Source organism: Mercenaria mercenaria, chromosome 14 (assembly GCF_021730395.1).
Source record: "Mercenaria mercenaria strain notata chromosome 14, MADL_Memer_1, whole genome shotgun sequence".
Classification (NCBI taxonomy): domain Eukaryota; kingdom Metazoa; phylum Mollusca; class Bivalvia; order Venerida; family Veneridae; genus Mercenaria; species Mercenaria mercenaria.
In genome coordinates, this window is record NC_069374.1 from 38,596,233 (window position 1) to 38,609,829 (window position 13,597).

At 33.6% G+C, this 13,597-nt stretch overlaps 1 protein-coding gene across 2 annotated transcripts in view; it reads left to right on the top strand.

Annotated features, from left to right (window-relative positions):
- Positions 1-13,597, top strand: part of LOC123539362 (uncharacterized) — a 45,490-nt gene that overhangs the window by 182 nt on the left and 31,711 nt on the right. The gene's annotated exons all lie outside the window — the stretch shown is intronic.

Genomic DNA, 13,597 nt, shown 5'->3' on the forward strand with positions numbered 1-13,597 from the left:
TAAATAGGCAATACAAAATTGTACCGCTGCCGCATTCACAGTAGTAGTATTTTTATTTCGTATCGATACTAAACAGTACACACTAAGCTCCCGCCATTAATAATTTTCGGCTATATCTAAAATATTATTTTATGTAATTTACTATTAGTAATTCGTGCTGAACCAGGTTATTTCTAGATTTGCATGGAAATAACCTGTGTAAAATAAAATAACTTTGCGATTTATTCCAACAATAATTTAAAGATGAATTGAATTTTTCTTTAGTAAATACCATCTTTTTCATAAAACAAGGACGGGTAAACATATCTACGACCTATTTGAAAATGACGCTGAAAAGGGAATACATATGGACCAACGATGATACTCACACTTTTTTTGTACAAAATAGCAATTACAGAATAGGAAAGGGTAGGACGGGTTAAACTGGCCTAATCTACTCTATATCTATAGCAGTCTTTGGACATATTCCTTCTACTTCTCTGTACAGCGTTCTAAACATTTTAGAGTATTTTTTAATTGTTGTCAAAAGAATAAAAAATTGTTCTACGCTGGTATCAAACACTATTGTCCATAGTATATAGGAACCAAGACCTACTTACATGTTATGTTATAGAAACAGAAAGTAATATTATTAAAGGTTCTCAACAAGATAATGTTTAACAGTCATTTCTAACATTTCAGGTCACATGTTTTAACCTGATATATTAAAAAAAGTTGATTGATTTTGCGACAGTAATATAATGTGTTTAAATTAAGATTTGCAGACAAGAAATCCCCTGGCTAAGTTCATTGACATGATGATTTATATTTGAACATGTATATTGTATAGAAGGATAATAGACCTGGTTAGGTAAAGTAACATGTATATTGTATAGAAGGATAATAGACCTGGTTAAGTACAAGACTAAGGTATCATGTATATTGTATAGAAGGATAATAAACCTGGTTAGGTAGATCAACAAGACTAAGGTAACATGTATATTGTGTAGAAAGATAATAGACCTGGTTAGGTACAAGACTAAAATATCATGTATATTGTATAGAAGGATAATAGACCTGGTTAGGTACAAGACTAATGTATCATGTATATTGTATAGAAGGATAATAGACCTGGTTAAGTACAAGACTAAGGTAACATGTATATTGTATAGAAGGATAATAGACCTGGTTAGGTACAAGACTAAGGTAACATGTATATTGTATAGAAGGATAATAGACCTGGTTAGGTACAAGACTAAGGTAACATGTATATTGTATAAAAGGATAATAGATCTGGTTCGGTACAAGACTAAGGTAACATGTATATTGTATAGAAGGATAATAGACCTGGTTCGGTACAAGACTAAGGTAACATGTATATTGTATTGAAGGATAATAGACCTGGTTAGGTACAAGACTAAGGTTACATGTATATTGTATTGAAGTATTGAAGGATAATAGACCTGGCTAGGTACAAGACTAAGGTAACATGTATATTGTATTGAAGGATAATTAAACTGGTTAGGTACAAGACTAAGGTAACATGTATATTGTATTGAAGGATAATAGACCTGGTTCGGTACAAGACTAAGGTAACATGTATATTGTATTGAAGGATAATTAAACTGGTTAGGTACAAGACTAAGGCAACATGTATATTGTATTGAAGGATAATAGACCTGGTTAGGTACAAGACTAAGGTAACATTTATATTGTATAGAAGGATAATAGACCTGGTTCGGTACAAGACTAAGGTAACATGTATATGGTATTGAAGGATAATAGACCTGGTTCGGTACAAGACTAAGGTAACATGTATATTGTATTGAAGGATAATAGACCTGGTTAGGTACAAGACTAAGGTAACATGTATATTGTATAGAAGAATAATAGACCTGGTTCTGTACAACACTAAGGTAACATGTATATTGTATAGAAGGATAATAGACCTGGTTCGGTACAAGACTAAGGTAACATGTATATTGTATAGAAGGATAATAGACCTGGTTCGGTACAAGACTAAGGTAACATGTATATTGTATAGAAGGATAATAGACCTGGTTCGGTACAAGACTAAGGTAACATGTATATTGTATTGAAGGATAATAGACCTGGTTAGGTACAAGACTAAGGTAACATGTATATTGTATTGAAGGATAATAGACCTGGTTAGGTACAAGACTAAGGTAACATGTATATTGTATAGAAGAATAATAGACCTGGTTCGGTACAACACTAAGGTAACATGTATATTGTATAGAAGGATAATAGACCTGGTTCGGTACAAGACTAAGGTAACATGTATATTGTATAGAAGGATAATAGACCTGGTTCGGTACAAGACTAAGGTAACATGTATATTGTATAGAAGGATAATAAACCTGGTTCGGTACAAGACTAATCTATCATGTATATTGTATAGAAGGATAATAGACCTGGTTAGGTACAAGACTAATGTATCATGCATATTGTATAGAAGGATAATAAACCTGGTTAGGTAGATCTACAAGACTAATGTATCATGTATATTGTATAGAAGGATAATAGACCTGGTTAAGTACAAGACTGGGGTAACATGTATATTGTATAGAAGGATAAAAGACCTGGTTAGGTACAAGACTAATGTATCATGTCAATATTTACATTCTGTCTATTTAGTTCATCAGAAATAATGACGTTCATAATGTATGAACCGCGAGGTGCCGCTGTTTTCAAGAATAGCCCAAGAACAGATTATGATCGGAAAACTAACCATGAACCGCTGTTGCAATTCATGGATTTCTCGGTCATATCGCATGCACTCGGCAAAAAAGATAAATAAATTTCTTAATAAACAAAGTCTTGCATAATACTGACATGCCACAAGTGTACATACATACTGTTAATGGGGAACTCGATTATCTGTCAAGAATAAACTATTATCTACACAAATTATTTATGTGTTTCTAACTTTTCATAGTAAGACGTCAACTGATTCAACTGTCTAATAATAATAACAATAATAATAATAGCAATAATAATAAAACTATGGGGCGTTAAAGGTTTTGCACATTTCATTAGCTCTTAGGAACAGACTCGGTAAAACAGAACTTGTCATCATCTTGCTTTGTCGCGCTCTGTGCTTCTAAATGGTCATCTTAAAGATTTTATTCCATTTACCAAGCGAACATATTTGAACAAGTCAATCGTGCTGAGTCTATTTAAAATACATACATTTCCAGAACAATATGTTACAAAAAAATAACAATACATCCCACAGCAACTAGAACTGTCGGCTTGTCGGCAGACCAAGTAATACCCCCGTATCTATCTATACCTGTGCACTCAATGGATTACATCCATTCATCTCTTCATAAGTTATTGAGTAATTGAACGGACAATGATGTTTTCCTGAATTTTAAACTTGAAAAGTACGTAACTAATCCAAAGATGAATTGATTGCAAGTGTAACTCGTACTTTTCCTGTATTTCATTTTCATATACCTGTGTATGCAAAATGAATTAAATCCAATGGACAACCAAATTTGAAAATGAAAAGGGACCGCAAATCTTCCAAAAATTGGTGGATTGTATCCAGAATGGAACACACGCGTCGGCGACTTAAGTATCCCTATCCTAAACTTTGTTTACGTGATATAATGAATTCAACAATTGAATGAACAGTTCGAAAATGCAAACTTTTTCTTATACTACTTAGTTACAAGATTGATAAACGTTCTGATTTATATATTATATTTATATATCTTAACCTTTAATAAACATAAATTTCTTCACTTGTCAAATTGTTAATTGATCAGTTGCAGACATCAGAGAAATATCGTTTCATTTTTTTAGGTAGTGACAAGACCTCTTTAAAAGTTCATTGCAAAATATAGATATGAGGAGGCCATCCTCGAAACCAAAATAAGAAAAATATGATGCTGATTTTATTCATAAACTTCTTACATTCTTTCTATTCCGTCTATAACCGGGGAGTGAGGAATTCAGTACATTCCTCAAACGAACTCTTTAAAATACTGTGGTAGTCATTTTCAGACGATACATGGCATGGTGCAAATACTTTTCCATTGGAAATACAAAACACATTGAATGATAAGCATCTAACGTATTAACGAAGAAGTTTCACCATACATGCCGTTCTGAGGGAAAAACATTCATTTTGACATGCAGCTTTCGAGGTACATCAACAGAAATTTCAAATTTATTTTTATATGTCTTCATTGCTCCAGTAAAACATGTTTTTTTTTTGTTTTGTTTTTTTTAGATTAAGGAAATTTAAGGAAAACACTCTGCTTATACTTTATAACTGATGTGTTGCGCACGCACGTGCATACTTTGTAGACCTATTTTGCACACGCAAAACTTACATAATTTATTAATACTGTTATGTAAAATACACAGGGTAATAGTATAATTAACTAAACACCACAGACATAATGGCTTTTTAAACGACATGAACATGCTTTAATACATGTACCTTAAGTGAAAGCCTGTTTGAAGTATATTAATGTGTAGTATACAAGAAAATATACATAAATTTACAATGTATGAATACGGTTTCAGCTGTCGAAAACCTTGTTACTACCTTGGGGGTGTTTCTTAGCGTGCATCCGGTGTAATTTTAACGACGTTTTATTGATATGAATTCACGAGTAATAATTATTATGGCTTTCCTCATATTGACCATCGTGGACATTACCTGAAATTGCATTAAGCATATATTGACATGAGCGTGTAAGGTGAACATGGCATTCGTATCATGTGTTTATTTCATGCAATTTAATTGTTTCTAAACTGTATTTCAAATTTTCTTCTTTTCTGGATACAAAACGAGAATGTTTAATCGAAAGAATAAGGCCGAAATTCCTACGGATTTTTCTTCATATAACTTTGGATGTAGGCTCTCAAAATACATCACATATTTACAGGTACACATTGCTATCTTTATTGAAAAAATGCTTTGTTGACATTCTGATAGCAGATTTTTCATTATCATTATCATCATTATTATCAATATTATTATTAGTGTAATTATTATTATAAACATGATCAACATCTTCTGCTTCATCGTCATCATTACTAACAACAGCAAAGTCATTCTCTGATCGTCATCATGATGATCATCATCAACACCATAAAAATAATTATCCAAAACATGTACATTTTTTCTTATTCTTTCTTAGTCTTGTTCTTCTTCATATTAATATCATATTTAATGTTTACTAAAGTCTGCCCCACCTAATTTTGGACCTCCGATAATTTATTTATACTGTATGTAAAATTGTCAAAAATGACATCGTTAATACCAGAAGGTTAATATCTCTAGGCACCTTTTTTATTTTTTTGAAAAAAAAATATAAAAAGAAGTTAAAAATCAAGATTTTATGCTTTTCCCCATAGACTTGCCTTGTAAAATGACGTGACGTCCATTTCAAGATGGCGGCGTCCATACAAACGTCATTTGGGGGTTAGCTCACAGTTGGCGACGTCTGATCTATGTATTGTTGAATAACAGACACGGAAAATTAAAACAAACTTTGTCTAAAACTTGTAGGATTTACTTGCATGGAGGACCCAGAATCAATACGAAACATTTACTTCTGTTCTATTGCTTAAGATAAAAGTAGCATGTTCAAGCGCGTTAATTACTTTCATTTTCAATGGTATGAAACACGCGTGTTTTTCACCGCCAAAAAGAACGTATGCGAAACATTTACTTCTAGTTCTATTGCAAAGAATGGGTATGATGGGGGCAGTAGATAGCTACATTGAAAATTCCGCCAAAAAACGCGTTGACGTGTTTACGTTAAAAGTGATTTGTGGCAATTCAAACTTCGTAGATACTCAGTGGAAAATTTCGTAATTGCAGGAAACTTTACCATACTGGTAATAACTATATCAAATACATCTACCCATTTCATTAAAAATAAATAAACTCTGGCAAAAATGACGGCATTATCACTTGCCACACCTTGTAACTAATGCAAAACATAGACAGAATATCAGTGCGGTCATGTATAAGCCGAAATATAGTCACATGCCAAATGGATTTTCATTGTATATATCATACGGAGTCTCATGAAGCTTCAGAACTTATTTTGACCAAATGCTTTTAACAGCGATACAGTTGTTGGTTTTCGTGTTGTTGTTTTTTACGCTTGGTTCTACGTCACACCGACACAATTTGGGTCATGATTCCAGCTTTTGATGGCGGAATAACCTAGGGTGCCCCACCTGGCATTATTTCATCAAGTACGAGAACCTAAGTGGATCTACAGACCTTCTGGAAGCCAGCTTGATTGCTTCCTAACATGAAAGAATTCTACACCTTAAGGGACGTTTCGAACCTACGGCGTTTAGGGGCAAGTGATTCGAAGTAAGCGGCCTCAATCACATGGCCGAGAAGCCCCTTTAACGGCGGTCAATTAAAGCACAATGTACAATCCAATGTCCCAAAACTGTTAAGATTCTAATTTAAAGGCAAATAAATCTCACCTTTGAATACGCTTAATACAAATAAAGCAACAAATAGGTTAAAACTTAAATTCCCATTAGATTTGACACTGATCTTGTGTTGATAAATTATATGAATATGACCATTTCACCAATAAATTAGTTATATATTGATGTTTAACGCAAATATTACAAACTATATTAATTTATTTTGTCGTTTTATTTATAAGACAACCTTTTTTATTTAAAAGTAAATTTTTATGCGACTACATGCGTCGTTTGAAATATCTGATGATTTTTTTAAAGTTTAATTTTTGTGAGATAGATTCAACAACTATTTATACAGAACATTTTGTATTATTCTTGAACTTTCTATGTGATATTTATTTGTCCAATTGTATAACACGAGTCGGTGTAAACATGAATTAAATGTGAGCCAACGTATATCCTTTGGTGATCTTTGACAGTCCTTAATAATTTCGGGTATTCTAACCAACATTCATCTACACTTTACAGGTAAGAAGTCAAAATTTCGAATAAATAGATATAACGCACCTTCCGTAACAAGGTTGTTTGTTTTTGTCGGTGACAGAAAAATCCCTTTTTTTACACGATTTCTTTTAAATTAGAAGTATCGATATGTAATAAAGGAGACATTTTTTTGTCTCAGATTTAGGTCTGGGCTCAAACGTAAAGCAACCCGATCCCTACCTTTGACTTAAATTTTATACACGTAGTCAGACTGTCATAGTCGACGGCTATTTTACCTTACCCTCTTTAAATTCGGGACTCGGTTAGCTTCAATAATTACTTAATTAATTGTCATTGGGGTAGCTCTCACATATCGTGCCGCCTATGTACTTGATCGATCGGGATATTTAGTGACGTCATATATTCACGGTGTGTATGCATATCGGATTCCTCTCTCATTTTGACAGCGACAGCAAAAGGTTAGTGAAACATGAACGAAAGTGAAAGTAGGTTAGTAGTTATCTCAAGTTTGCTAATTTATGTATAAAGTCGTTCGTACATCGTGAGAAGACTACATTGGTATATATGTTACACGTAATTACAACACGCGATGCAACGTGTTAAAAAGTTATTGAATGAATAAGTTGTTGTGTTTGTAAAAACACGTAGTCAGGCCATCTGAAATCATGAAATATTACCATTAAATGACAAATAGGGATTATAACTTAGTCATGAAATGCTGCAAACAAGCTAGATCTATATGACCAAATGAATTACAAAAAAGTGACGTTCACGTGTGCATTATATCCAGAAAACGCATTCTGAAAGTGTACGTACGTTTATCGGTTCAATAACATAACTGTACGCATAAAATATGGTTTGCTGTGGGAGATAAACTGCGAAAAACAGTTATAGGATTAACAAAAATATTATTTACGTTCTATTAAATTTTTTACCGTTTTAAATACTGACGTAGACTTTATAAAAACTATTTTTATGCCCCCCTTTGAAAAAGGAGGGGTATATTGTTTTGCAGATGTCGGTCGGTCGGTCGGTCGGTTTGTCGGTCGGTCGGTCGGTCGGAATGTAGACTTATCCGTTTCCGGATGATAACTCAAGAATGCTTGGGCGTAGGATCTTGAAAGTTGATAGGGAGGTTGGTCATCACCAGCAGATGACCCCTATTGATTTTGAGGTCTGTATGTCAAAGGCCAAGGTCACAGTGACCCTGAATAGTAAAACGGTTTCCAGGCAATAACTCAAGAACGCTTGGGCCTAGTGTCAGGAAAATTGATAGTTAGGTTGGCCATGACCAGCATATGACCCCTATTGATTTTGAGGTCATTAGGTCAAAGGTCAAGGTCACATTGGCCAGGAACAGTTGGTAATGACCAGAGGTTGGTAATGACCAGCAGATGACCCCTATTGATTTTGAGGTCAGTATGTTAAAGGTCAAGGTCACAGTGACCGTGAACAGTAAAACAGTTTCCGGATGATAACTCAAGAACGCTTAGGCCTAGGGTCACGAAAGTTGATAGGGAGGTTGGTCATGACCAGCAGTTGACCTCTATTGATTTTGAGGTCAGTATGTCAAAGGTCAAGGTCACAGTGACCAGGAACAGTAAAATGGTTTCCAGGCAATAACTCAAGAATGCTTGGGCCTAGTGTCAGGAAAATTGATAGTTAGGTTGGCCATGACCAGCAGATGACCCCTATTGATTTTGAGGTCATTAGATCAAAGGTCAAGGTCACATTGGCCAGGAACAGTTAAATGGTTTCTGATCTTCTTGTCCAAAACCATAGGGCCTAGGGCTTTGATATTTGGTATGTAGCAAAATATAGTGGTCTTCTACCAAGATTGTTCAGATTATTTCCCTGGGGTCAAATATGGCCCCACCCCTAGGGTCACATGGTTTATATAGACTTACATAGGAAAAAACTTTGAAAAACCTCTTGTCCAAAACCACAGGGCCTAGGGCTTTGATATTTTGTATATGACATCATCTAGTGATCCTCTACTTAGATTATTCCCCTAGGGTCAAATATGGCTCCGCCCTGGGGGTCACATGGTTTACATATACTCATGTAGGGAAAAACTTTGAAAATCTTCTTGTCCAAACCACAAAGTCTAAGGATTTGGTATTTTGTAATGTAGCATCATTTAGTGGTTCTCTACCAAGTTTGTTCAAGTTATCCCTCTCGGGTCAAATATGGTCCTGCCTCAGAGGTCAAATGGTTCATATAGACCTTAGAATCTTCATGTCCATAACTTTTATCATTCAAATTTGGACCACATGTATAGTTTTGAGTGGCAAGATGAACCTTGACATGAGTTGACCTTGATCTTGACCTAGTGACCTACTTTCACATTTCTGTACCTACAGCCTTCAAATTTGGACCACATGCATAGGTTTGTGTACTGAAAAAAACTTTGACCTTGTTATTGACCTAGTGACCTACTTTCACATTTTTGAAGGTACAGGCTTCAAATTTGGACTACATGCATAGTTTTTTGTTCCAAAATAAAATTTGACCTTGATTTTGACCTAGTGACCTACTTTCACATTTCTCAAGCTACAGCCTTCAAATTTGAATCACAAGCGTAGTTTTGTGTACTGAAATGAACTTTGATCTTGAGATTGACCTAGTGACCTACTTTCACATTTCTGAAGGTATAGGCTTCAAATTTGGACCACTTGCATAGTTTTGTGTTCCGAAATAAAATTTGACCTTGATTTTGACCCAGTGACCTACTTTCACATTTCTCAAGCTACAGCCTTTAAATTTGAACCACATGCATAGTTTTGTGTACCGAAATGAACTTTGATCTTGAGATTGACCTAGTGACCGACTTTCACATTTTTGAAGATACAGGCTTCAAATTTGGACTGCATGCATATTTTTGTGTTCTGAATTGAAATTTTACATTGATTTTTATCTATTACCTACTTTCACATTTCTCAAGCTACAGCCTCCAAATTTGAAGCACACGCATAGTTTTGTCTACCAAAATTAACTTTACCTTGAAATTGATCTAGTGACCTGCTTTCACATTTCTCAAGCCACCGCTTTCAAATTTGGACCACATACACATTGTTTTGTACCTAAATGAAATTTGACCTTGATTTTGACCTTGAGCTAGTCTTGAAATTTGGAACATTCAAAAATGGCTCAGTGGATGGCGCCAAGATCAACTGTAATCTCTTGTTAGGTTAATAGGTTAAAGGTCAAGGTCAGATAAAACCAGAATGGTAGAACTTTTGTTTACAGTGAGCATATAAGTTCTGTTCCTTGTGCAATTACTGAATGCATCAAGGGGGGCATTTCGTGTTCGACGAGCTCTTGTTTATACTAGAATTGACCTCTAGCTTCCGTACTTCTTCGAGCTTGACAGCCAAGAAAAGTTTTGTTTTTGATTATTTTGGTCCACTTTTGCCCATTGTCCTGACATTTAGGACAAGGATATCATGAGCATTACGTGTAACACTGATATAAAATCTTTATAAAATTGCGCGGTCTGCAAACAGGAACTAATCTGAATATAGTAAGTGATGTGTATTTTTCCGGTTGTTTCAATTAATTGATGAATCTGTAGTAGCTTGGCTAGTTTATAGATAAAATTACTTTCTGTTCACAATTTGTCAAATATACAGAAAGTTTTATAGAATCAATTCTTTTTAATTACCTCCCTTTATGGGTCTGATCGTACGAGTTCTGTACAGTATTGAAAGTATTACATTTCTAATTATGTAATTTATATACATATCATCTATCTGGAGAGCTGCTTCATCTGTTTTGATAACATGAAGTAGTTTTCAATCCTGGTTTCCAATCATTGAAAGATAAAGGTAAAAAAATAAGCATAACTGTAAAATAAATTAACGTAATTTTGCTTTAGACTTCTATGCGCATTGAAAAGGCTGCATTATTCAGAAGAGCATTAGTGCCAGCTGCGTGTTATTTTATGAAGTATGTTACTCGAAAATTCGACTTAGTAATTAAATAATTTAGTACAGGGGCCAATAATGTCTACCATACACCCCTCCCTAGACTTTTTTTCATAGGTACCAAATTATTCGGCAAGACCAACTCTTTTGAAATAAAAAGTGTTCCCATGAAAAAAACTCTTTTGAACTATATATGATTTCACTGTTTTTTTTTGTTTTTGTTTTTTTTTTTGGAAAGGACAACCATATAGATGATAATCAGTCATATCTTGGTCAGTTTTGGTGATAAAACAATAGAAAATGGTGTCAAAATGGAGCTAAGACATTGGCCTTAAAATAACAGCATTTTTATGTTAATTAACTAATTAACATATTCATGAATATTAATGAGAATGTTACAAAATGACAAAATTTTGTTAGAAAATAACATTTTCTAAGTTTCAAATTAATTTAAATGTACCAATCAGTTTTGATCTGGTCTTAAGGTCTTTCAGTGTTTTCTAATATATTATTTTATTACTCTTATGTTTTCTACTCAAAACTGAGTATGCTTAACTAATTTGCATAAAATGAACCAGTATCACAAACAACGAATAAAATTCTGAGACCACTAAAACTTAATAAAATGATATAATTAATTGTTATCAATGAAATAACAACTTTTATGTGATCTGTAATGTTCGCAGATATAGGGCTAAGACTTGCTTGAAGGAGGAATAATAATGTAACATACATTACACATGTTACGTTACCATTTCAACAACCTTGTTGAATTGCATCAATTATTTAGAAAATATTCCAGGGACATAATTAATGATACTTATTTTGTCTTTGATCAGTTTTCTTATTACTTGTTCATTACGTGTTTTTTTTCACGGGATCAACATTGTAAAATAAACCCGTTATCACAACACAATAAATTTTGAACAAAATTAAAAAAATGAAGCATAATTGTTGTCATGATAACTGTTTATGTATCTGTTATGTCGCAAGTTTTCTTCTGTTTTTTTTTCTCAGAAATTGCCTAAAATATATATTGCACCATCCATGTAACTATAATTTTAGATGGAATTCCAATTAAACACACAATAATGTCAATCTGTGCATTCATATGACCATACAGCTAATATGTGCAGTCTTCAAGTGAGTAAAAATCAAGATTTATAAAAGGTATTTTTTAAATTTTAGAAATAGTAGCGTTATAAAAACATATACAAACCCAACCCAGTTAGCTCAGTAGGAAGAATCACAGGGTCTCCGAGTCAGACATTTGGATGAGGCCTTTGTTCTCAATGACGATTCAATAAAACATCGTGTCTGAAGTCAATAGACTTACACCTGTTTAATACGGAGAACTTAGCACTTATTTGTAGAGAACTGAGTAGTTCCGGTACAGAATCCAGGGACACTAGTTAGGTTAACTGCACAACATAACATGACTGAATTTCTGTTGCAAAGTGGTGCTAAACCAAAACTAACGAACAAAAGAAAATACGCAGCTATTTAAAGTAAGAACTTTAGATTTAAAATTTTTACAAGGTTGACAAAACTGTTATCTTTTAGTGATACCAAATCAAGATATAAGAAATTTATAAAACTTGATAGATATGAATGAAAGAAGACTAGTGTAGTCATTTTGAAACATTTACAAGAATGACAGAATGTATAAAATATTTTTTAATATTTCAAATTGTACAGACAAGGCCTAAATTGTACTATGTGGTGGAATATTCCTGGATATACTGGAACATTAAGAGAAGCACTAAGAGAAACTGTGCATCAATCATAACAAATAACGTTTGAATATCAATTAAATTACGTACCAAAGGCTATAAAAAGGTATGTCTTTGTCAAAAGTTCAATCTGTAGCAAGAGACTCGAGAGCATGATACAAATTGCCTCAGAATCAAAGTGTAATCAAATGACATTCATAAAAGATAAAGTGATTTTTGGAGAGTTTATGATCTTCTTATGTCAGTTGCTTTCCATTTTATAAATAATGTTATAAAGCAACACATAATTCATAACAGCTAACCAACAAGAGAGCAAATATGCTATATTAGGTAACATTAAAGTGAAAATATCGTCACATCTTAATCAAGACGTGCAGAATGTGATTCTTGTAACACTGCTGCCTCATATTGTGTGCAGGTCATATTTTTCAGACATTTCATCTGATTTTAGATTCAGATTTTAACTGATCCATTCAATTTTACAATAACAGAACACTGTTTAAGATAGTGCTAGGGGCGTGAGGGCAGTTTCACATTTCATTACATCCAATGAACAGACACAAATCAATTCAGCTATTGTTTTGCTTGGTTGTGTTGTTATGCTTCCAAAGGATCATCTTTAAAAAAATATTTGCTATCACAAAAACGGTCTTTTAGTGTGATGGTTGTAAAAAGTCTCCTCGTACTCGGATTCAGTATTGTTATATATTCTGATCCTTTTGGATCATGTTTACTAAAACAGAATTCCTCTTAAGCCAGTACTAGGGGGACGTAAGGTGTATTTCACACTTCTTTACCTCTCATAAACAGACTTGATCCAACTGAGTTTGCTATTTATTTGCTTGGTTGCATTCTTTTCTTTGCTTCCAAGGGATCTTCTTAAGGATAACATGGTGTAATAGGCCTCAATTTCACCAAAAGCGTACATACAACTTTATAATGTAAGCTTTAAAAAGGTCAAACGATAGAATTAAGGTGCATATGGACAAGTTTTATAGTGAGAGAAGTTCTCAA